Consider the following 20164-nt stretch of genomic DNA (forward strand, 5'->3'; position numbering starts at 1 on the left):
TCTGCAGTCCAACACACGCGGAGGCTGACTCCGTGAGCGCCCAGAAGGTGCCTGACAGACGTCATATCCCTAGTGCTCTCCTCCCCAGCAGAGACATGTGCAGGTGGTTTGGGCCTGCCCCTGCGTGTCTGGGCTTCCGTCCACAGCCTCAGCTCAGGTAAGCAACTCCTGAGTCAAGACCTGTGGGAGGCGCGGGGGGCCCCACCTGGAAGCCTAGTTTACAGCATGTGGGAAGCGAGCCTCCTCGGGAGAAGAGAAGGCAGCCTGGCTGTGTGCGGCGGCATTCACTGCTTTGGCGGAGCCGAGTGCGCCTCCAGTAAGGCAGAGCTCCAGCTCTGCTCAGAGGCCCGATCTGGCAGAGTTGCTGGCGTTAGGCTGCTCTGTCCTGGGAGAGACTTGCCCAGACTTGCCTCGCACATAGGCTTCCAGTCCAGGAAGAAGCGGGCTGCGTGAGACTGGGAGATGCTACTGGCGCCTTCCTGGCCTCAGCTCCACTCCTGCCTTGCCTTAGCACCTAGTCCCCAGGCGTTCTTGTGGAGGGCTTAGTTGCCGGTGGGTTGCACACTGCTAAGGGCTCCAGCTTGAGGGCTCTATTAGAGTCAAAGTGAGGGCAACTGGAAGTCTATTCTTACGGTTGCTTGACCGCCCAGACTCAGCACAGCACGGAGAGCACAAGGCTCTCAGGGCCCCTGGCTGGGGTCTACAGCTCCACACACGCGGACGCTGACTCGGTGAGCGCCCAGAAGGTTCCTGACAGACGTCATTTCCCTAGTGCTCTCCTCCCCAGCAGAGACATGTGCAGGTGGTTGGGGCCTGGCCCTGCGTGTCTGGGCTCCCCTCCACAGCCCCAGCTCTGGGAAGCAGCTACTCAGCCAAGACCTGTGGGCGGCACAGGGGGCCCCGCCTGGAAGCCCAGTTTACAGCATGCGGGAAGCGAGCGTCCTTGGGAGAAGGGGAGGCAGCCCAGCTGTGTGTGGCTGCAATCACTGCTTTGGCAGAGCCGAGTGCCCCTCCAGTAAGGCAGAGCTCCAGCTATGCTCAAGGCCCGGTCTGGCAGAGCTGCTGGCGTGAGGCTGCTCTGCCCTGGCGAATCTTGCCCAGACTTGCTTCGCGGCTAGGCTTCCAGTCCAGGAAGGAGCAGGCTGCGCGAGACTGGGAAATGCTACTGGCGCCTTCCTGGCCTCAGCTCCACTCCTGCCTTGCCTTTGCACCTAGTCCCCAGGCGTTCTTCTGGAGGGCTTAGTTGCCGGTGGGTTGCACACTGCCAAGCGCTCCAGCAGTGAGGGCTCCATTAGAGGCAATGGGAGGGCAACTGCATGGCTCCTCCAGCGGTTGCTTGACCGCCCAGACAGCACAGTACGGAGAGCCCAAGGCTCACAGGGCCCCTGGCTGGGGTCTGCAGCCCCACACACCGGAGGGGAATTCCGGGAGCCCCCAGAAGGTGCCAGACAGACGAAATTTTCCTAGTGCTCTCCTCCCCAGCAAAGACGTGTTCAGGTGGTTGGGGCCTGCCCTTGAGTGTCTGGACTCCCTTCCACAGCCCCAGCTCAGGGAAGCAGCTCCTCAGCTAAGACCTGTAGGAGGCGCGGGGCGTCCCCGCCGGGAATCCTAGTTTACAGCATGCCAGAAGCGAGCCTCCTCAGTACAAGAGAAGGCAGCCCAGCTGCGTGGGAATGCAATCAGTACTTTGGCGGAGCCGAGTGCCCCTCCAGTACGGCAGAGCTCCAGCTCTGCTCAAAGGCCCGATCTCTCAGAGTTGCTTTTGTGAGGCTGCTGTGCCCTGGGCGAGTCTTGCCGAGACTTGCCTCACGTTAGGCTTCCAGTCCAGAAAGGAGGGGGCTGCGCGAGACTGGGAGATGCTACTGGCGCCTTCCTGGCCTCATCTCCACTCCTGCCTTGCCTTTGCACCTAGTTCCCAGTCGTTCTTGTGGAGGGCTTAGTTACCGGTGGGTTGCACACTGCCAAGCGCTCCAGCAGTGAGCGCTCTATTAGAGGCAATGGGAGGGCAACTTCAGGGCTCCTCCAGCGGTTGCTTGACCGCCCAGACTCAGCACAGCACGGAGAGCACAAGGCTCACAGGGCCCCTGGCTGGGGTCTGCAGTCCAACACACGCGGTGGCTGACTCGGTGAGCGCCCAGAAGTTGCCTGACAGACGTCATTTCCCTAGTGCTCTCCTCCCCAGCAGAGATATGTGCAGGTGGTTGGGGCCTACCCTGCGTGTCTGGGCTCCCGTCCACAGCCCCACCTCAGGGAAGCAGCTCCTCAGTCAAGACCTGTGGGAGGCGCAGGGGTCCCCGCATGGAAGCCCAGTTTACAGCATGCGGGAAGCGAGCCTCCTTGGGATAAGGGGAGGCAGCACAGCTGTGTGCGGTGCAATCACTGCTTTGGCGGAGCCGAGAGCCCCTCCAGTACGGCAGAGCTCCAGCTATGCTCAAGGCCAGATCTGGCAGAGCTGCTGGCGTGAGGCTGCTCTGCCCTGGGCGAACCTTGCCCAGACTTGCCTCGCGGCTAGGCTTCCAGTCCAGGAAGGAGCAGGCTGCGCGAAACTGGGAGATGCTACTGGCTCCTTCCTGGCCTCAGCTCCACTCCTGCCTTGCCTTTGCACCTAGTCCCCAGGCGTTCTTGTGGAGGGCTTAGTTGCCGGTGGGTTGCACACTGCCAAGCGCTCCAGCAGTGAGGGCTCTATTAGAGGCAATGGGAGGGCAACTGCAGGGCTCCTCCAGCGGTTGCTTTACCGCCCAGACTCAGCACAGCACGGAGAGCACAAGGCTCATAGGGCCCCTGGCTGGTGTCTGCAGCCCCACACAACGGAGGTGAACTCCGGGAGCTCCCAGAAGGTGCCTGAGTGCCGTCATTTCCCTAGTGCTCTCCTCCCAGGCAGAGACGTGTGCAGGTGGTTGGGGCCTGCCCCTGCGTTTCTGGGCTCCCATCCACAGCCCCAGCTCCGGGAAGCAGCTCTGAGCCAAGACCTGTGGGAGGCACAGGGGGCCCCGCCTGGAATCCTAGTTTACAGCATGCGGGAAGCGGGCCTCCTCCGGAGAAGCGAAGGCAGCCCTGCTGTGTGCGGCTGCATTCACTGCTTTGGCAGAGCCGAGTGCGCCTCCAGTACGGCAGAGATCCAGCTCTGCTCAGAGGCCCGATCTGGCAGTGTTGCTGGCGTGAGGCTGCTCTGCCCTGGCAAGCTTTGCCCAGACTTGCCTTGGGGCTAGGCTTCCAGTCCAGGAAGGAGCAGGCTGCGCGAGACTGGGAGATGCTACTGGTGCCTTCCTGGCCTCAGCTCCACTCCTGCCTTGCCTTTGCACGTAGTCCCCAGGAGTTCTTGTGAAAGGCTTAGTTGCCGGTGGGTTGCACACTGCCAAGCGCTCCAGCAGTGAAGGCTCTATTAGAGGCAAAGGGAGGGCAACTTAAAATTTCCTTGTGCGGTTGCTTGACCGCCCAGACTCAGCACAGCACGGAAAGCACAAGGCTCACAGGGCACCTGGCTGGGGTCTGCAGCCCCACACACGCGGAGGATGACTCGGTGAGCTCCCAGAAGGTGCCTGAGTGCCGTCATTTCCCTAGTGCTCTCCTCCCAGGCAGAGACGTGTGCAGGTGGTTGGGGCCTGCCCCTGCGTGTCTGGGCTCCCGTCCACAGCCCCAGCTCAGGGTAGCAGCTCCTGAGCCAAGACCTGTGGGAGGCGCAGGGGGCCCCGCCTGGAAGCCTAGTTTACAGCATGCGGGAAGCGAGCCTCCTCGGAAGAAGAGAAGGCAGCCCTGCTGTGTGTGGCTGCATTCACTGCTTTGGCAGAGCCGAGTGCGCCTCCAGTACGGCAGAGCTCCAGCTCTGCTCAGAGGCCCGATCTGGCAGAGTTGCTGGCGTGAGGCTGCTCTGCCCTGGGCGAGCCTTGCCCAGACTTGCCGCACGTTAGGCTTCCAGTCCAGATAGGAGCGGGCTGCGTGAGACTGGGAGATGCTACTGGCGCCTTCCTGGCCTCAGCTCCACTCCTGCCTTGCCTTTGCACCTAGTCCCCAGGCGTTCTTGTGAAAGGCTTAGTTGCCGCTGGGTTGCTCACTGCCAAGAGCTCCAGCAGTGAGGGCTCTATTAAAGGCAAAGGGAGGCCTACTGCAAGTCGCCTCTTGCGTTTGCATGACCGCCCAGACTCTGGACAGCACGGAAAGCACAAGGCTCACAGGGCCCCTGGCTGGGGTCTGCAGCCCCACACACCGCAGGGGAACTGCGGGAGCGCCCAGAAGGTGCCTGACAGACGTCATTTCCCTAGTGCTCTCCTCCCCAGCAGAGACGTGTGCAGGTGGTTGGGGCCTGCCCTTGAGTGTCTGGAATCCCTTCCACAGCCCCAGCTCAGGGAAGCAGCTCCTCAGCTAAGACCTGTAGGAGGCGCGGGGCGCCCCCGCCTGGAAGCCCAGTTTATAGCATGCCGGAAGCGAGCCTCCTCAGTACAAGAGATGGCAGCCCAGCTGCGTGCGGCTGCAATCAGTACTTTGGCGGAGCCGAGTGCCCCTCCAGTACAGCAGAGCTCCAGCTCTGCTCAAAGGCCCGATCTCTCATAGTTGCTGGCGTGAGGCTGCTGTGCCCTGGGCGAGCCTTGCCCAGACTTGCCTCGCGTTAGACTTCCAGTCCAGACATGAGCGGGCTGCGCGAGACTGGGAGATGCTACTGGCGCCTTCCTGGCCTCAGCACCACTCCTGCCTTGCCTTTGCACCTAGCCCCAGGCGTTCTTGTGGAGGGCTTAGTTGCCGGTGGGTTGCACACTGCCAAGCGCTCCAGCAGTGAGGGCTCTATTAGAGGCAAAGTGAGGGCAACTGGAAGTCTATTCTTACGGTTGCTTGACCGCGGAGACTCAGCACAGCACGGAGAGCACAAGGATCACAGCGCCACTGGCTGCGGTCTGCAGCCCCACACACGCGGAGGCTGACTCGGTTAGCGCCCAGAAGGTGCCTGACAGACGTCATTTTCCTAGTGCTCTCCTCCACAGCAGAGACGTGTGCAGGTGGTTAGGGCCTGCCCCTGCATTTCTGGGCTCCCGTCCACAGCCCCAGCTCAGGGAAGCAGCTACTCAGCCATGACCTGTGGGAGGCGCAGGGGGCCCCGCCTGGAAGCCTAGTTTACAGCATGCGGAATGCGAGCCTCATTGGGAGAAGGGGAGCCAGCCCAGCTGCGTGCGGCTGCAATCACTACTTTGGCTGAGTCGAGTGCCCCTCCATTACGGCAGAGCTCCAGCTCTGCTCAGAGGCCCGATCTGGCAGAGTTGTGGGCATGAGGCTGCTCTGGCCTGGGCGAGCCTTGCCCAGACTTGCCGCACGTTAGGCTTCCAGTCCAGAAATGAGCGGGCTGCGTGAGTCTGGGAGATGCTACTGGTGCCTTCCTGGCCTCAGCTCCACTCCTGACTTGCCTTTGCACCTAGTCCCCAGGCGTTCCTGTAGAGGGCTTAGTTGCCGGTGGGTTGAACACTGCCAAGCGCTCCAGCAGTGAGGGCTCTATTAGAGGCCATGGGAGGGCAACTGCAGGGCTCCTCCAGCGGTTGCTTGACCGCCCAGAGTCAGCACAGCATGGAGAGCACAAGGCTCACAGGGCCCCTGGCTGGGTTCTGCAGCCCCACACACGCGGAGGCTGGCTCGGTGAGCGCCCAGAAGGTGCCTGACAGACGTCATTTCCCTAGTGCTCTCCTCCCCAGCAGAGACGTGTTCAGGTGGTTGGGGCCTGCCCCTGCGTGTCTGGGCTTCCGAACACAGCCCCAGCTCAGGGAAGCAGCTCCTCAGCTAAGACCTGTAGGAGGCGTGGGGCGCCCCCGCCTGGAAGCCTAGTGCACAGCATGCGGGAAGCGAGCCTCCTTGGGAGAAGAGGAGGCAGCCCAGATGCGTGCGGCTGCAATCACTGCTTGGGCGGAGCCGAGTGCGCCTCCAGGACGAGAGAGCTCCAGCTCTGCTCAGAGGCCCGATCTGGCAGAGTGCTGATGTGAGGCTGTCTGCCCTTGGCGAGCCTTGCCCAGACTTGCCTCGCGGCTAGGCTTCCAGTCCAGAAAGGCGGGGGCTGCGCGAGACTGGGAGATGCTACTGGCGCCTTCCTGGCCTCAGCTCCACTCCTGCCTTGCCTTTGCACCTAGTCCCCAGGCGATCTTGTGGAGGGCTTAATTGCCCGGGTGTTGCACACTGCCAAGCGCTCCAGCAGTGAGGGCTCTATTAGAGGCAATGGGAGGGCAACTGCAGGGCTCCTCCAGCGGTTACTTGACCGCCCAGACTCAGCACAGCACGGAGAGCACAAGGCTCACAGGGCCCCTGGCTGGGGTCTGCAGTCCCACACACGCAGAGGCTGACTCGGTGAGCGCCCAGAAGGTGCCTGACAGACCTCATTTCCCTAGTGCTCTCCTCCCCAGCAGAGACGTGTGCAGGTGGGTTGGGGCCTGCCCCTGCGTGTCTGGGCTCCCGTCCACAGCCCCAGCTCAGGGAAGCAGCTCCTGAGCCAAGACCTGTGGGAGGCGCAGGGAGCGCCGCCTGGAAGCCTAGTTTACAGCATGCGGGAAGCGAGCCTCCTCGGGAGAAGAGGAGGCAGCCCTGCTGTGTGCGGCTGCATTCACTGCTTTGGCGGAGCCGAGTGCGCCTCCAGGACGGCCGAGCTCCAGCTCTGCTCAGAGACCCGATCTGGCAGAGTTGTTGGCCTGAGGCTGCTCTGCCCTGGGCGAGCCTTGCCCAGACTTGCCTCGCGGTGGGCTTCCAGTCCAGGAAGGAGCAGGCTGCGCGAGACTGGGAGATGCTCCTGGCGCCTTCCTGGCCTCAGGTCCACTCCTGCCTTGCCTTTGCACCTAGTCCCTAGGCGTTCTTGTGAAAGGCTTAGTTGCCGGTGGGTTGCAAACTGCGAAGCGCTCCAGCCGTGAGGGCTCTATTAGAGGCAAAGGGAGGGCTACTGTAAGTCGCCTCTTGCGTTTGCTTGACCGCCCAGACTCAGCACAGCACGGAAAGTACAAGGCTCACAGGGCCCCTGGCTGGGGTCTGCAGCCCCTCACACCGGAGGGAAACTCCGGGAGCGCCCAGAAGGTGCCTGACAGATGTCATTTCCCTAGTGCTCTCCTCCCCAGCAGAGACGTGTGCAGGTGGTTGGGGCCTGCCCTTGAGTGTCTGGACTCCCTTCCACAGCCCCAAGTCAGGGAAGCAGCTCCTCAGCTAAGACCTGTAGGAGGCGCGGGGCGCCACCGCCCGGAAGCCTAGTTTACAGCATGACGGAAGCGAGCCTCCTGAGTACAAGAGAAGGCAGCCCAGCTGCGTGCAGCTGCAATCAGTACGTTGGCGGAGCCGAGTGCCCCTCCAGTACGGCAGAGCTCCAGCTCTGCTCAAAGGCCCGATCTCTCAGAGTTGCTTTCGTGAGGCTGCTGTGCCCTGGGCGAGTCTTGCCCAGACTTGCCTCGCGTTAGGCTTCCAGTCCAGGAAGGAGCAGGCTGCGCGAGACTGGGAGATGCTAGTGGCGCCTTCCTGGCCTCAGCTCCACTCCTGCCTTGCCTTTGCACCTAGTACACAGGCGTTCTTGTGGAGGGCTTAGTTGCCGGTGGGTTGCACACTGCCAAGCGCTCCAGCAGTGAGGGCTCTATTAGACGCAATGGGAGGGCAACTGCAGGGCTACTCCAGCGGTTGCTTGACCGCCCAGACTCAGCACAGCACGGAGAGCACAAGGCTCATAGGGCCCCTGGCTGGTGTCTGCAGCCCCACACAACGGAGGTGAACTCCGGGAGCTCCCAGAAGGTGCCTGAGTGCCGTCATTTCCCTAGTGCTCTCCTCCCAGGCAGAGACGTGTGCAGGTGGTTGGGGCCTGCCCCTGCGTTTCTGGTCTCCCATCCACAGCCCCAGCTCAGGGAAGAAGCTCCTGAGCCAAGACCTGTGGGAGGCACAGGGGGCCCCGCCTGGAATCCTAGTTTACAGCATGCGGGAAGCGAGCCTCCTCCTGAGAAGAGAAGGCAGCCCTGCTGTGTGCGGCTGCATTCACTGCTTTGGCAGAGCCGAGTGCGCCTCCAGTACGGCAGAGATCCAGCTCTGCTAAGAGGCCCGATCTGGCAGTGTTGCTGGCGTGAGGCTGCTCTGCCCAGGGCAAGTTTGCCCAGACTTGCCTTGCGGCTAGGCTTCCAGTCCAGGAAGGAGCAGGCTGCGCGAGACTGGGAGATGCTACTGGCGCCTTCCTGGCCTCAGCTCCACTCCTGCCTTGCCTTTGCACCTAGTCCCCAGGCGTTCTTGTGAAAGGCTTAGTTGCCGGAGGGTTGCACACTTCCAAGCGCTCCAGCAGTGAAGGCTCTATTAGAGGCAAAGGGAGGGCAACTTCAAGATTCCTTGTGCGGTTGCTTGACCGCCCAGACTCAGCACAGCACGGAGAGCACAAGGCTCACAGGGCCCCTGGCTGGGGTCTGCAGCCCCACACACGCGGAGGCGAACTCCGGGAGCGCCCAGAAGGTGCCTGACAGACGTCATTTCCCTAGTGCTCTCCTCCCCAGCAGAGACGTGTGCAGGTGGTTTGGGCCTGCCCCTGCGTGTCTGGGCTCCCGTCCACAGCCCCAGCTCAGGGAAGCAGCTCCTGAGCCAAGACCTGTGGGAGGCGCACGGGGCCCCGCCTGGAAGCCTAGTTTACAGCATGCGGGAAGCGAGCCTCCTCAGGAGGAGAGAAGGCAGCCCTGCTGTGTGCGGCTGCATTCACTGCTTTGGCGGAGCCGAGTGCGCCTCCAGTACGGCAGAGCTCCATCTCTGCTCAGAGGCCCAATCTGGCAGAGTTGCTGGCGTGAGGCTGCTCTGCCCTGGGCGAGCCTTGCCCAGACTTGCCTCGCGGCTAAGCTTCCAGTCCAGATAGGAGCAGGCTGCGCGAGACTGGGAGATGCTACTGGCGCCTTCCTGGCCTCAGCTCCACTCCTGCCTTGCCTTTGCACCTAGTCCCCAGGCGTTCTTGTGGAGGGCTTAGTTGCCGGTGGGATGCACACTGCCAAGCGCTCCAGCAGTGAGGGCTCTATTAGAGGCAATGGGAGGGCAACTGCAGGGTTCCTCCAGCGGTTGCTTGACCGCCCAGACTCAGCACAGCACCGAAAGTACAAGGCTCACAGGGCCCCTGGCTGGGGTCTGCAGCCCCACACACCGGAGGGGAACTCCGGGAACGCCCAGAAGGTGCCTGACAGACGTCATTTCCCAAGTGCTCTCCTCCCCAGCAGAGACGTGTGCAGGTGGTTGGGGCCTGCCCTTGAGTGTCTCGACTCCCTTCCACAGCCACAGCTCAGGGAAGCAGCTCCTCAGCTAAGACCTGTAGGAGGCGCGGGGCGCCCCTGCCGGGAAGCCTAGTTTACAGCATGCCGGAAGCGAGCCTCCTCAGTACAAGAGAAGGCAGCCGAGCTGCGTGCGGCTGCAATCAGTACTTTGGCGGAGCCGAGTGCCCCTCCAGTAGGGCAGAGCTCCAGCTCTGCTCAAAGGCCCGATCTCTCAGAGTTGCTGGCGTGAGTCTGCTGTGCCCTGGGCGAGCCTTGCCCAGACTTGAATCGCGTTAGGCTTCCAGTCCAGAAAGGAGCGGGCTGCGCGAGACTGGGAGATGCTACTGGCGCCTTCCTTGCCTCAGCTCCACTCCTGCCTTGCCTTTGCACCTAGTCCCCAGGCGTTCTTGTGGAGGGCTTAGTTGCCAGTGGGTTGCACACTGCCAAGCGCTCCAGCTTGAGGGCTCTATTAGAGGCAAAGGGAGGGCTACTGCAAGTCACCTCTTGCGTTTGCTTGACCAACCAGACTCTGCACTGCACGGAAAGCACAAGGCTCACAGGGCCCCTGGCTGGGGTCTGCAGCCCCACACACCGGAGGGGAAATCTGGGAGCGCCCAGACGGTGCCAGACAAACGTCATTTCCCTAGTGCTCTCCTCCCCAGCAGAGACGTTTGCAGGTGGTTGGGGCCTGCCCTTGAGTGTCTGGACTCCCATCCACAGCCCCAGCTCAGGGAAGCAGCTCCTCAGCTAAGACCTGTAGGAGGCGCGGGGCGCCCCCGCCTGGAAGCCCAGTTTATAGCATGCCGGCAGCGAGCCTCCTCAGTACAAGAGAAGGCAGCCCAGCTGCGTGCGGCTGCAATCAGTACTTTGGCGGAGCCGAGTGCCCCTCCAGTACGGCAGAGCTCTAGCTCTGCTCAAAGGCCCGATCTCTCATAGTTGCTGGTGTGAGGCTGCTGTGCCCTGGGCGAGCCTTGCCCAGACTTGCCTCGCGTTAGGCTTCCAGTCCAGAAAGGAGCGGGTTGCGCGTGACTGGGAGATGCTACTGGCGCCTTCCTGGCCTCAGCTCCACTCCTGCCTTGCCTTTGCACCTAGTCGCCAGACGTTCTTGTTGAGGGCTTAGTTGCCGGTGGGTTGCACACTGCCAAGCCCTCCAGCAGTGAGGGCTCTATTAGAGGCAATGGGAGGGCAACTGCAGGGCTCCTCCAGCGGTTGCTTGACCGCCCAGACTCAGCACAGCATGGAGAGCACAAGGCTCACAGGGCCCCTGGCTGGGGTCTGCAGCCCCACACACGCGGAAGCTGACTCGGTGAGCGCCCAGAAGGTGCCTGACAGACGTCATTTCCCTAGTGCTGTCCTCCCCAGCAGAGACGTGTGCAGGTGGTTGGGGCCTGCCCCTGCGTGTCTGGGCTCCCGTCCACAGCCCCAGCTCAGTGTAGCAGCTCCTGAGCCAAGACATGTGGGCGGCGAGGGGGGCCCTGCCTGGAAGCCTAGTTTACAGCATGCGGGAAGCGAGCCTCCTCGGGAGAAGAGAAGGCAGCCCTGCTGTGTGCGGCTGCATTCACTGCTTTGGCGGAGCCGAGTGCCCCTCCATTACGGCAGAGCTCCAACTCTGCTCAGAGGCCCGATCTGGCAGAGCTGCTGGCGTGAGGCTGTTCTGCCCTGGGCGAGCCTTGCCCAGACTTGCCGCACGTTAGGCTTCCAGTCCAGAAAGGAGCGGGTTGCGCGTGACTGGGAGATGCTACTGGCGCCTTCCTGGCCTCAGCTCCACTCCTGCCTTGCCTTTGCACCTAGTCCCCAGGCGTTCTTGTGAAAGGCTTAGTTGCCGGTGGGTTGCACACTGCCAAGCGCTCCAGCAGTGAGGGCTCTATTTTAGGCAATGGGGGGCAACTGCAGGGCTCCTCCAGCGGCTGCTTGACCGCCCAGACGCAGCACAGCACGGAGAGCACAAGGCTCACAGGGCCCCTGGCTGGGGTCTGCAGCCCCACACACGCGGAGGCCGAGTCGGTGAGCGCGCAGAAGGTGCCTGACAGACGTCATTTCCCTAGTGCTCTCCTCCCCAGCAGAGACGTGTGCAGGTGGTTGGGGCCTGCCCCTGCGTGTCTGAGCTCCTGTCCACAGCCCCAGCTCAGGGAAGCAGCTCCTGAGCCAAGACCTGTGGGAGGCGCAGGGGGCCCCGCCTGGAAGCCTAGTTTACAGCATGCGGGAAGCGAGACTCCTCGGGAGAAGAGGAGCCAGCCCAGCTGCGTGCGGCTGCAATCAATACTTTGGCGGAGCCGAGTGCCCCTCCAGTACGGCAGTGCTCCAGCTCTGCTCAGAGGCCCAATCTGGCAGAGTTGCTGGCGTGAGGCTGCTCTGCCTTGGGCGAGCTTTGCCCAGACTTGCCTCGCGGCTTGGCTTCCAGTCCAGGAAGGAGCAGGCTGCGCAAGACTGGGAGATGCTACTGGCGCCTTCCTGGCCTCAGCTCCACTCCTGCCTTGCCTTTGCACCTAGTCCCCAGGCGTTCTTGTGGAGGGCTTAGTTGCCGGTGGGTTGCACACTGCCACGCGCTCCAGCAGTGAGGGCTCTATTAGAGGCAATGGGAGGGCAACTGCAGGGCTCCTCCAGCGGTTGCCTGATGGCCCAGACAGCACAGCACGGAGAGCCCAAGGCTCACAGGTCCCCTGGCTGGGGTCTGCAGCCCCACACACCAGAGGGGAATTCCGGGAGCACCCAGAAGATGCCAGACAGACGTCATTTTCCTACTGCTCTCCTCCCCAGCAGAGACGTGTGCAGGTGGTTGGTGCCTGCCCTTGAGTGTCTGGACTCCCTTCCACAGCCCCAGCTAAGGGAAGCAGCTCCTCAGCTAAGACCTGTAGGAGGCGCGGGGCGCCCCCACCGGGAAGCCTAGTTTACAGCATGCCGGAAGCGAGCCTCCTCAGTACAAGAGAAGGCAGCCGAGCTGCGTGCGGCTGCAATCAGTACTTTGGCGGAGCCGAGTGCCCCTCCAGTACGGCAGAGCTCCAGCTCTGCTCAAAGGCCCGATCTCTCATAGTTGCTGTTGTGAGCCTCCTGTGCCCTGGGCGAGCCTTGCCCAGTCTTGCCTCGCGTTAGGCTTCCAGTCCAGAAAGGAGCGGGCTGCGCGAGACTGGGTGATGCTACTGGCGCCTTCCTGGCCTCAGCTCCACTCCTGCCTTGCCTTTGCACCTAGTCCCCAGGCGTTCTTGTGGAGGGCTTAGTTGCCGGTGGGTTGCACACTGCCAAGCGCTCCAGCAGTGAGGGCTCTATCAGAGGCAAAGGGAGGGCTACTGCAAGTCGCCTCTTGCGTTTGCTTGACCGCCCAGACGCAGCACAGCACGGAAAGCACAAGGCTCACAGGGCCCATGGCTGGGATCTGCAGCCCCACACACCGGAGGCGAACTCCGGGAGCGCACAGAAGGTGCCTGAAAGACGTCATTTCCCTATTGCTCTCCTCTCCAGCAGAGACGTGTGCAGGTGGTTTGGGCCTGCCCCTGCGTGTCTGGGCTCCCGTCCACAGCCCCAGCTCAGGGAAGGAGTTCCTGAGCCAAGACCTGTAGGAGGCGCAGGGGGCCCTGCCTGGAAGCCTAGTTTACAGAATGCGGGAAGCGAGCCTCCTCAGGAGAAGAGAAGCCAAGCCGGCTGCGTGCGGCTGCATTCACTGCTTGGGCGGAGCCGAGTGCGCTTCCAGTACGGCAGAGCTCCAGCACTGCTCAGAGCCCCGATCTGGCAGAGTTGCTGGCGTGAGGCTGCTCTGCCCTGGGGGAGCCTTGCCCAGACTTGCCTCGCACATAGGCTTCCAGTCCAGAAAGGAGCAGGCTGCGCGAGACTGGGAGATGCTACTGGCGCCTTCCTGACCTCAGGTCCACTCCTGCCTTGCCTTTGCACCTAGTCCCCAGGCGTTCTTCTGGAGGGCTTAGTTGCCGGTGGGTTGCACACTGCCAAGCGCTCCAGCAGTGAGGGCTCTATTAGAGGCAATGGGAGGGCAACTGCATGGCTCCTCCAGCGGTTGCTTGATCGCCCAGACAGCACAGTACGGAGAGCCCAAGGCTCACAGGGCCCCTGGCTGGGGTCTGCAGCCCCACACACTGGAGGGGAATTCCGGGAGCCCCCAGAAGGTGCCAGACAGACGAAATTTTCCTAGTGCTCTCCTCCCCAGCAGAGACGTGTTCAGGTGGTTGGGGCCTGCCCTTGAGTGTCTGGACTCCCTTCCACAGCCCCAGCTCAGGGAAGCAGCTCCTCAGCTAAGACCTGTAGGAGGCGCGGGGCGTCCCCGCCGGGAAGCCTAGTTTACAGCATGCCAGAAGCGAGCCTCCTCAGTACAAGAGAAGGCAGCCCAGCTGCGTGGGAATGCAATCAGTACTTTGGCGGAGCCGAGTGCCCCTCCAGTACGGCAGAGCTCCAGCTCTGCTCAAAGGCCCGATCTCTCATAGTTGCTGGCGTGAGCCTCCTGTGCCCTAGGCGAGCCTTGCCCAGACTTGCTTCGCGTAGGCTTCCTGTCCAGAATGGAGCGGGCTGCGCGAGACTGGGAGATGCTACTGGCGCCTTCCTGGCCTCAGCTCCACTCCTGCCTTGCCTTTGCAGCTAGTCCCCAGGCGTTCTTGTGGAGGGCTTAGTTGCCGGTGGGTTGCACACTGCCAAGCGCTCCAGCAGTGAGGGCTCTATTAGAGGCAATGGGAGGGCAACTGCAGGGCTCCTCCAGCAGTTGCTTGACCGTCCAGACTCAGCACAGCACGGAGAGCACAAGGCTCACAGGGCCCCTGGCTGGGGTCTGCAGCCCCACACACGCGGAGGCTGACTCCGTGAGCGCCCAGAAGTTGCCTGACAGACGTCATTTCCCTAGTGCTCTCCTCCCCAGCAGAGACGTTTGCAGGTGGTTTGGGCCTGCCCCTGCGTGTCTGGGCTCCCGTCCACAGCCCCAGCTCAGGGAAGCAGCTCCTGAGCCAAGACCTGTGTTAGGCGCAGGGGGCCCCGCCTGGAAGCATAGTTTACAGCATGCGGGAAGCGAGCCTCCTCGGGAGACGAGAAGGCAGCCCTGCTGTGTGCGGCTGCATTCACTGCTTTGGCAGAGACGAGTGCGCCTCCAGTACGGCAGAGCTCCAGCTCTGCTCAGAGGCCCGATCTGGCAGAGCAGCTGGCGTGAGGCTACTCTGCCCTGGGCGACCTTGCCCAGACTTGCCTCGTGGTTAGGCTTCCAGTCCAGGAAGGAGCGGGCTGCGCGAGACTGGGAGATGCTACTGACGACTTCCTGGCCTCAGCTCCACTCCTGCCTTGCCTTTGCACCTAGTCCCCAGGCGTTCTTGTGGAGGGCTTAGTTGCCGGTGGGTTGCACACTGCCAAGCGCTCCAGCAGTGAGGGCTCTATTAGAGGCAATGGGAGGACAACTGCAGGGCTCCTCCAGCGGTTGCTTTACCGCCTAGACTCAGCACGGCACGGAGAGCACAAGGCTCACAGGGCCCCTGGCTGGGGTCTGAAGCCCCACACACACGGAGGCTGACTCGGTGAGCGCCAAGAAGTTGCCTGAGAGATGTCATTTCCCTAGTGCTGTCCTCCCCAGCAGAGACGTGTGCAGGTGGTTGGGGCCTGCCCCTGCGTGTCTGGGCTCCCGTCCACAGCCCCAGCTCAGTGTAGCAGCTCCTGAGCCAAGACATGTGGGCGGCGAGGGGGGCCCTGCCTGGAAGGCTAGTTTACAGCATGCGGGAAGCGAGCCTCCTCGGGAGAAGAGAAGGCAGCCCTGCTGTGTGCGGCTGCATTCACTGCTTTGGCGGAGACGAGTGTGCCTCCAGTACGGCAGAGCTCCAGCTCTGCTCAGAGGCCTGATCTGGCAGAGTTGCTGGCGTGAGGCTGCTCTGCCCTGGGCGAGCCTTGCCCAGACTTGCCTCTCGGCTAGGCTTCCAGTCCAGGAAGGAGCAGGCTGCGCGATACTGGGAGATGATACTGGCGCTTTCCTGGCCTAAGCTCCACTCCTGCCTTGCCTTTGCACCTAGTCCCCAGGCGTTCTTGTGCAGGGCTTAGTTGCCGGTGGGTTGCACACTGCCAAGCGCTCCAGCAGTGAGCGCTCTATTAGAGGCAATGGGAGGGCAACTGCAGGGCTCCTCCAGCGGTTGCTTGACCGCCCAAACTCAGCACAGCACGGAGAGCACAAGGCTCACAGGTCCCCTGGCTGGGGTCTGCAGCCCCACACACCAGAGGGGAATTCCGGGAGCACCCAGAAGATGCCAGACAGACGTCATTTTCCTACTGCTCTCCTCCCCAGCAGAGACGTGTGCAGGTGGTTGGTGCCTGGCCTTGAGTGTCTGGACTCCCTTCCACAGCCCCAGCTAAGGGAAGCAGCTCCTCAGCTAAGACCTGTAGGAGGCGCGGGGCGCCCCCGCCGGGAAGCCTAGTTTACAGCATGCCGGAAGCGAGCCTCCTCAGTACAAGAGAAGGCAGCCGAGCTGGGTGCGGCTGCAATCAGTACTTTGGCGGAGCCGAGTGCCCCTCCAGTACGGCAGAGCTCCAGCTCTGCTCAAAGGCCCGATCTCTCATAGTTGCTGTTGTGAGCCTCCTGTGCCCTGGGCGAGCCTTGCCCAGTCTGGCCTCGCGTTAGGCTTCCAGTCCAGAAAGGAGCGGGCTGCGCGAGACTGGGAGATGCTACTGGCGCCTTCCTGGCCTCAGCTCCACTCCTGCCTTGCCTTTGCACCTAGTCCCCAGGCGTTCTTGTGGAGGGCTTAGTTGCCGGTGGGTTGCACACTGCCAAGCGCTCCAGCAGTGAGGGCTCTATCAGAGGCAAAGGGAGGGCTACTGCAAGTCGCCTCTTGCGTTTGCTTGACCGCCCAGACGCAGCACAGCACGGAAAGCACAAGGCTCACAGGGCCCCTGGCTGGGGTCTGCAGCCCCACACACCGGAGGCGAACTCCGGGAGCGCACAGAAGGTGCCTGAAAGACGTCATTTCCCTATTGCTCTCCTCTCCAGCAGAGACGTGTGCAGGTGGTTTGGGCCTGCCCCTGCGTGTCTGGGCTCCCGTCCACAGCCCCAGCTCAGGGAAGGAGTTCCTGAGCCAAGACCTGTAGGAGGCGCAGGGGGCCCCGCCTGGAAGCCTAGTTTACAGAATGCGGGAAGCGAGCCTCCTCAGGAGAAGAGAAGCCAAGCCGGCTGCGTGCGGCTGCATTCACAGCTTGGGCGGAGCCGAGTGCGCTTCCAGTACGGCAGAGCTCCAGCACTGCTCAGAGCCCCGATCTGGCAGAGTTGCTGGCGTGAGGCTGCTCTGCCCTGGGGGAGCCTTGCCCAGACTTGCCTCGCACATAGGCTTCCAGTCCAGAAAGGAGCAGGCTGCGCGAGACTGGGAGATGCTACTGGCGCCTTCCTGACCTCAGGTCCACTCCTGCCTTGCCTTTGCACCTAGTCCCCAGGCGTTCTTCTGGAGGGCTTAGTTGCCGGTGGGTTGCACACTGCGAAGCGCTCCAGCAGTGAGGGCTCTATTAGAGGCAATGGGAGGGCAACTGCAGGGCTCCTCCAGCGGTTGCTTGACCGCCCAGACTCAGCACAGCACGGAGAGCACAAGGCTCACAGGGCCCCTGGCTGGGGTCTGCAGCCCCACACACCGGAGGTGAACTCCGGGAGCGCCCAGAAGGTGCCTGAGTGCCGTCATTTCCCTAGTGCACTCCTCCCAGGCTGAGACGTGTGCAGGTGGTTGGGGCCTACCCCTGCCTTTCTGAGCTCCCGTCCACAGCCCCAGCTCAGGGAAGCAGCTCCTGAGCCAAAACCTGTGGAAGGCGCAGGGGGCCCCGCCTGGAAGCCTAGTTTACAGCATGCGGGAAGCGAGCCTCCTCTGGAGAAGAGAAGGCAGCCCTGCTGTGTGCGGCTGCATTCACAGCTTTGGCGGAGCCGAGTGCGCCTCCAGTACGGCAGAGCTCCAGCTCTGCTCAGAGGCCCGATCTGGCAGTGTTGCTGGCGTGAGGCTGCTCTGCCCAGGGCAATTTTGCCCAGAATTGCCTCTCGGCTAGGCTTCCAGTCCAGGAAAGAGCAGGCTGCGCGAGACTGGGAGATGCTACTGGCGCCTTCCTGGCCTCAGCTCCTCTCCTGCCTTGCCTTTTCACCTAGTCCCCAGGCGTTCTTGTGAAAGGTTTAGTTGCCGGTGGGTTGCACACTGCCAAGCGCTCCATCAGTGAAGGCTGTATTAGAGGCAAAGGGAGGGCAACCTCAAGTTTCCTTGTGCGGTTGCTTGACCGCACAGACTCAGCACAGCACGGAGATCACAAGGCTCATAGGGCCCCTGGCTGGGGTTTGCAGCCCCACACACCGGAGGCGAACTCCGGGAGCGCCCAGAAGGTGCCTGACAGACGTCATTTCCCTAGTGCTCTCCTCCCCAGCAGAGACATGTGCAGGTGGTTGGGGCCTGCCCCTGCGTGTCTGGGCTCCCGTCCACAGCCCCACCTCAGGGAAGCAGCTCCTCACCCAAGACCTGTGGAAGGTGCACGGGGCCCCGCCTGGAAGCCTAGTTTACAGCATGCAGGAAGCGAGCCTCCTCGGGAGAAGAGGAGCCAGCCCAGCTGCGTGCGGCTGCAATCACTGCTTTGGCGGAGCCGAGTGCCCCTCCAGTACGGCAGAGCTCCAGCTCTGCTCAGAGGCCCGATCTGGCAGAGTTGCTGGCGTGAGGCTGCTCTGCCCAGGGCGAGCTTTGCCCAGACTTGCCTCGCGGCTAGGCTTCCAGTCCAGGAAGGAGCAGGCTGCGCGAGACTGGGAGATGCTACTGGCGCCTTCCTGGCCTCAGCTCCACTCCTGCCTTGCCTTTGCACCTAGTCCCCAGGCGTTCTTTTGGAGGGCTTAGTAGCCGGTTTGTTGCACACTGCCAAGCGCTCCAGCAATGAGGGCTCTATTAGAGGCAAAGGGAGGGCTACTGAAAGTCGCCTCTTGCGTTTGCTAGACCGCCCAGACTCAGCACAGCACGGAAAGCACAAGGCTCACAGGGCCCCTGGCTGGGGTCTGCAGCCCCACACACCGGAGGGGAACTCTGGGAGCGCCCAGAAGGTGCCTGACAGACGTCATTTCCCTATTGCTCTCCTCCCCAGCAGAGACGTGTGCAGGTGGTTGGGGCCTGTCCTTGAGTGTCTGGACTCCCTTCCACAGCCCCAGCTCAGGGAAGCAGCTCCTCAGCTAAGACCTGTAGGAGGCGCGGGGGGCCCCCGCCTGGAAGCCCAGTTTATAGCATGCTGGAAGCGAGCCTCCTCAGTACAAGAGAAGGCAGCCCAGCTGCGTGCGGCTGCAATCAGTACTTTGGCGCAGCTGAGTGCCCCTCCAGTACGGCAGTGCTCCAGCTCTGCTCAAAGGCCCGATCTCTCATAGTTGCTGGCGTGAGGCTGCTGTGCCCTGTGCGAGCCTTGCCCAGACTTGCCTCGCGTTAGGCTTCCAGTCCAGAAAGGAGCGGGCTGCGCGAGACTGGCAGATGCTACTGACGCCTTCCTGGCCTCAGCTCCACTCCTGCCTTGCCTTTGCACCTAGTCCCCAGGCGTTCTTGTGGAGGGCTTAGTTGCCGGTGGGTTGCACACTGCCAAGCGCTCCAGCTTGAGGGCTCTATTAGAGGCAAAGTGAGGGCAACTGGAAGTCTATGCTTACGGTTGCTTGACCGCCGAGACTCAGCACAGCACGGAGAGCACAAGGATCACAGGGCCACTGGCTGGGGTCTGCAGCCCCACACACGCGGAGGGTGACTCGGTGAGCGCCCAGAAGGTGCCTGACAGACGTCATTTCCCTAGTGCTCTCCTCCCCAGCAGAGACGTGTGCAGGTGGTTAGGGTCTGCCCCTGCATGTCTGGGCTCCCGTCCACAGCCCCAGCTCAGGGAAGCAGCTCCTCAGCCAAGTCCTGTGGGAGGCGCAGGGGGCCCCGCCTGGAAGCCTAGTTTACAGCATGCGGAAAGCGAGCCTCATTGGGAGAAAGGGAGCCAGCCCAGCTGCGTGCGGCTGCAATCACTGCTTTGGCGGAGTCGACTGCCCCTCCATTACGGCAGAGCTCCAGCTCTGTTCAGAGCCCCGATCTGGCAGAGTTGCTGGCGTGAGGCTGCTCTGCCCTGACAAGCTTTGCCAAGGCTTGCCGCACGTTAGGCTTCCAGTCCATAACGGAGCGGGCTGCGTGAGACTGGGAGATGCTACTGGCGCCTTCCTGGCCTCAGCTCCACTCCTGCCTTGCCTTTGCACCTAGTCCCCAGGCGTTCTTGTGGAGGGCTTAGTTGCCGGTGGGTTGCACAGTGCCAAGCGCTCCAGCAGTGAGGGCTCTATTAGAGGCAATGGGAGGGCAACTGCAGGGCTCCTCCAGCGGTTGCTTGACCGCCCAGACTCAGCACAGCACGGAGAGCACAAGGCTCACAGGGCCCCTGGCTGGGGTCTGCAGCCCCACACACCGGAGGTGAACTCCGGGAGCGCCCAGAAGGTGCCTGACAGACGTCATTTCCCTAGTGCTCTCCTCCCCAGCAGAGACGTGTGCAGGTGCTTGGGGCCTGCCCCTGCGTATCTGGGCTCCCGTCCACAGCCCCAGCTCAGGGAAGCAGCTCCTGAGCCAAGACCTGTGGGAGGCGCAGGGAGCGCCGCCTGGAAGCCTAGATTACAGCATGCGGGAAGCGAGCCTCCTCGGGAAAAGAGGAGGCAGCCCTGCTGTGTGCGGCTGCATTCACTGCTTTGGCGGAGCCGACTGCGCCTCCAGTACTGCAGAGCTCCAGCTCTGCTCAGAGGCCCGATCTGGCAGAGTTGCCGGCGTGAGGCTGCTCTGCCCTGGGCGAGCCTTGCCAAGACTTGCCTCGCGGCTTGGTTTCCAGTCCAGGAAGGAGCAGGCTGCGCGAGACTGGGAGATGATACTGGCGCCTTCCTGGCCTCAGCTCCACTCCTGCCTTGCCTTTGCACCTAGTCCCCAGGCGTTCCTGTGGAGGGCTTAGTTGCCGGTGGGTTGCACACTGCCAAGCGCTCCCGCAGTGAGGGCTCTATTAGAGGTAATTGG

The sequence above is a fragment of the Capricornis sumatraensis genome, chromosome 20 (genome assembly GCF_032405125.1).
Source record: "Capricornis sumatraensis isolate serow.1 chromosome 20, serow.2, whole genome shotgun sequence".
Lineage (NCBI taxonomy): Eukaryota > Metazoa > Chordata > Mammalia > Artiodactyla > Bovidae > Capricornis > Capricornis sumatraensis.